Source organism: Dipodomys ordii, unplaced genomic scaffold, assembly GCF_000151885.1.
Source record: "Dipodomys ordii isolate 6190 unplaced genomic scaffold, Dord_2.0 Scaffold28, whole genome shotgun sequence".
NCBI lineage: Eukaryota > Metazoa > Chordata > Mammalia > Rodentia > Heteromyidae > Dipodomys > Dipodomys ordii.
Window position 1 is genome coordinate 15,982,118 of NW_012267244.1, and position 4,950 is coordinate 15,987,067.

Genomic DNA, 4,950 nt, shown 5'->3' on the forward strand with positions numbered 1-4,950 from the left:
ACTCTGGGCCTGGTCGCTGTCCCTCAGCTCTTCAGCTCAAGGCTAGCGCTCTACCACTTGAGCCGGAGCACCACTTCTGGTTTTCTAGTGGTTCAAAGGAGCTATGAGTCTCATGGACTTTCCTGCCCAGGCTGGCTTTGAACAGTGATCCTCAGATCTCAGCCTCCTGAGTAGTTAGGATTACAGGTGTGAGCCACCAGCACCCAGCAGTATTCTTGTATGTATAAAAGGATATCATATTTCTGATACTCAGGGACTGGACATGGAACTATTATGTCAGATACCAAAGGGCTGCAATGTGAACATTTTATTGTAACTCTGGGAATGAGATCCAAGGGAATGGCATATAGAGATGGTGAAGAGCCAAAGAGGAGGCTGGCAGGGAACATTTGTTATTTGGTGTTGTTTCTGCTTGGCTCTTGAACTTGAAGAATCCACTTTTGGGTAAGCCTTGGTAGGAGACAGGAGTACAGTGTCCATGCAGAAAGCTCGAGGTTTTCTTGTTTGTTTGTCAAAAACATCACAGGGAAGTTTTATTACCACCCCAGGGTTTACATAAAAAGCTACAACATGATGTAAACGTTAGGCTTCATATAATGGTACAAAAAATGCCTGGGGTTTATCTGTACATGGCAGAGCCTCTAGCAGAGAGACTCCTCCATTTGTTTCATCTTCCGTATTCAAAGATGTCCGAGAACACTGCGAGATGAGATGAACTTGTGGGAGATTCACAAGGCTCGGCATCACCCTTGTGGCCAAGCCCTCTGTCTGGAGGGAGAGGCAGAGCCCCACTAGCAGCACTGTGCTCTGCTACCAAGGTCCCTGATCCAGTTTAATCTTGTCCAGATCACTTTCTTCGCTAGGAAAGCTTTGGTGGTTCACAAGGATGTTTTCCACTAGGAACTGGGTGGCTTCATCTATGTTTATGTTATCCCAGGCAGAGGCTTCAAACCACCCAGTGAAGCCATGGTCTTTGCAGAATGGGTCCATCTGGGGCGGACTCTGGACACCCTCCCTTTTCTGTTCACAATTGTTAGCCAGGAGGACAGCAGGAATAGGGCTGCCATTGGGAAGATGAACTTTACTATCCAGGTCACTTTCCCATTTTAAGACTGCCTCAAAAGTCGAACTTCTTGATATATCAAACACAACACAAGCACTAACAGCTTCTTTATAGTATACGCGGGTCACATTGCCGAATCGCCCCTGCCTAGGACGAGCAAGATGAATCATCTTGCCTCTCTTCCTTTACAGAGGAGAGAACAGAGTTCCAGGGAGATGAAATGACTCCAATTTTCTGGGTTGATTGTTCCACTGTGCTGCATAATCTGTTAGTCAGATACTTGGTAGAGTAGACACTTTTTGCGTTCATCCTGTGTTTCCAAAGAGAGCCCACGATGTCCCAAGGCCCTGCTGTCCCAGCTGAGGACCTTGGAGTGTAAAGTCCACGCCGATCGTGGTCCAGTTAGTGCTGGGAGAAGAGCTGGTGGACATAGCGCTTGATGATGCTGGTTTTGCGCACGCCGAGCTCAGCGATGACCAGCACCTTGGAGAGGTGCTCTTGCGTCTCCGGGGCCGCGCTGGAGGCCTCCCTGGACTCCTCGGCTCCCCGCCGGCCATGGGCCCTGGGTTCCTCCCGCACGCACGCGCACGCACGCAGATGGCCAGCCGGCCTGTGGGTCCTGGGACTGAGTTTTTCTTTCTCTCTCTCTGATGAAAACAAGGGTTCTGGCATGTGCCTAAGCTTAGCTAAGCAGATATATCTGAGACTCTGTGTCCAGAGGGGGGACTATAAAAATGAATTGTTCAGAGTTCACTGGTGGTGGAGTTATGGCCATGGAGGTTAGATGTTGAGTGCACTGCCCAGTAGTGGTGATAGGTATCCCTGAGCCAAACTATTCCTGGGTCCTTGACTTGAGGTTCTTCACCTTCATTTTGTCTGCCTAATTTTCTAGGCCTCTTTTTAAAGTTTGCTCATTGATAGGTGGTTATTCAATAACCTTCCAGAGTATTTCTGTCCAGTGTAGCTATGTTGAGATTTTTATATTGACAGCTGCTCTTTGACTTGCAGTGGGGTCTTACTCTGAGAAACTCATTGTAAAATGGTAATTGTAAGGTCCACCCCGCCAAAGCAAGGTAGAATCCTCCCTACTCTTGGCTAAGTCTCTGCCCAGTACCTGTGTCACCTAGGTAACTGGCACACCTGGGCAGTCACCTTCTCCTCCTCCAAGGTCACATCCTGGGCTGCCTCCCATCACACCTCCCATCTGAGTGTCCCTGGCCCTGAGGTCACATCCCGAATCCAGTGTGGCCACATCTTCTCTCACCTGGCTGCACCTTCTCCCTGCCCCTTCCCTACTTCAACCCAGGCCAGGCTTCAGCAGTTCCTTTCGGCCATGTGCACAGCGTGGGCAAGCAGTTCGGTAAAATAAACTTCTCTTCCTTCCTGAGTACCTCGGAGTTCTTTTTATCAGCTACCTAATTAAGCCTAATTATTTAATTTACTTTACAATAATATCATCAGCTGACAGCACATTTAATAGACCTAATCAACTGAACACCATACATTCAACTAACCTACCTTAAAGGACTTACGTTAGCCTCTGTTTTGACAAAATCACCTAACACTTCTTAGACTAATTTTTAATAAATCACTGGATAGCTGAAGTGATTACCCATGTAACAATCCTCAGAGTTAAAAGTAGGATTCAACTGAATGTAAAGAATCTCATACTATTGTTAAGTTAAAAAATTGTGAGTTGAACTATAGTCAGAAACTCTGTGTATGTGTGTGTGTGTGTGTGTGTGTGTGTGTGTGTGTGTTCGTGTATATGAACAAAATGCTTTTTTCTCTCCTCTGGATGCTTTATTTTTGTTCTTTGTGATCCAAAATTGATGGCGATATGATGGCACAGAAGATACCTTACAAACGTTCAGCCAGGTTTGTAATCCTAGCTACTCAGGAGGCTGAGATCTGAGGATTGCAGCTCAAGAGCTCCAGCAAGAAAGTTCATGAGATTCTTCTCTCCAATTAACTATGAAACAAAAACAAAAACAAAAAAACAAACCCAAGCCAAAAACTAACCTAGAAGTGGAGCTGCGGCTCAAGTGGTGGAGTGCTAGTGTTGAACAAAAAAGTTCAGGGACAGCACTTAAGCCTTGAGTTCAAGCCCTGGACTAGTACAAAAATAAAAAGAAGAAAGAAAGCAAGAAAGCAAGAAAGAGAGAAAAAGAAAAAGAAAAGTATTATTCTGAATCCTAAGAAAGCTATTTCTACCCTTTTCTGCTCTAGGAACTGGTCTCTGGTTCTCTCTTATCTCCATGACTTCTGTCTTATCTTGTCTCTTGCTGAGAATTCTATTAGCTGAATTGTTCTCTCTGTCTTCTCTCTCGCTCCTCCCCCCAAGTCCCCCTTGTCTTAATGTGATATATTTTGGCATACTCTCGGGAATTTAGTCTTTCAACTCTTACTTACTTTTTAAAACTTTTAAGAGGTTTTTTTTTTTTTTTCTCCATGGTCCCAGGGCTTAGGGGCTATCTATGCTTGAGCTTTTTTGTTCAAGGCTGGCATTCAATCACTTGAGCCACAGCTCCACTTCTGGCTTTTTTTTTTTTTTTTTGGTAGTTTATTGGAAATAAGAGTCTCACAGACTTTCAAATGATCTCAGCCTCCTGAGTAGCCAGGATTATAGGCATGAACCACCAATACCCAGCTGATGGTCTTATTTTTAAATATTTTTTTCCTTTTTCCTCCCTGATAATCTGTGTTTTGTTTTATGGATGTAGCATCCTTTCATTTCTCCTTGGAAATATTAATTGGAGATTTTTCACTTCTTTCTTTTCTAGTCTTTTTTTTTTTTTTTTTTGTCTGTCATGGGGCTTGAACTCTGGGCCTGGGTGCTGTCCCTTAGGTCTTCAGCTCAAGACTAGCACTCTACCACTTGAGCCACAGTGCCACTTCTGGCTTTTTCTGCTTATGTGATGCTGAGGAATCAAACCCAGGGCTTTATACATGCAAAGCAAGCACTCTACCACTGAGCCACCTTCCTAGCCCCTTTTCTAGTCTTTATTTGTCTCCCCCTCCCCCCCCCCCCCCGGGGCCATTTTACCTTTCATTCTATCTCACACCTGGACACTTCTCAACAATCTGGTGACTCTGGGTGCTTAGGAATGAGAAGGCTGTCTAGGAGCCTGTGTTGGTGGGTGAGCTGCCGACTGGCTTTGCAGCACATGGGTAGTAAGAGGCTGCTCCATTCCTTTGGAGGATGTCAGGGAAGGTTTCACTGTGTGACAAATAAGAATTCCACTCTAGAGCCCCAGTTCTTGCCAAAAATTCATTCACATGTCTTACAGAGACAAATTTTCAGCTTTACTTTAGGACTTTTACTACTGCAAGTTTACATGTAAATAGTGGGCAGCCAGATGTTTTGCAAGCAGGGATATTGGAGGGGAATGTCAGGAGGATGATTTTGCACACTGACTTTCAACTGACTTTCAATTGGTGACCCTGTTTCTCTTTTCTCATACCTGCGGGCTAATGGGCTAATGGTTTTTAGTTCTCTTCTGTCTCTTCGGCTCAGCTCCTATTTAACATTTACCCATCAGTTTAAGATTTTGAAATCTTAAGTCTTCAGATGGGTATCTCTTGGATTTTCTTTGTTGTTGGTGTTCACAAAAGATTTCTTGGATTTTCTGTGGAGAGAAGAAACTGAGGGTACAGTCTGTCACTGGAAGGACAAGCTAAATCTTCCTCCTCCTCTTCCTCCTCTTCCTCCTCCTCCTCCCCTCCTCCCCTCTTTCCCTCCTCCTCCTCCCCTCTTCCCCTCTTTCCCTCCTCCTCCTCCTCCTCCCCTCCTCCCCTCCTCCCCTCCTCCTCCCCTCCCTCCTCCCCTCCTCCTCCTCCTCCTTTTCCTTCCTCCTTCTTCTTCTCCTCCTCCACCTCGTTCTTCT

At 45.5% G+C, this 4,950-nt stretch overlaps 1 pseudogene; it reads right to left on the bottom strand.

The window, feature by feature from the left end:
• Positions 1-810: 810 nt before the first annotated feature.
• LOC105985334 lies at positions 811-1,735 on the bottom strand (annotated as a pseudogene).
• Between the last annotated feature and the right edge of the window lie 3,215 nt (positions 1,736-4,950).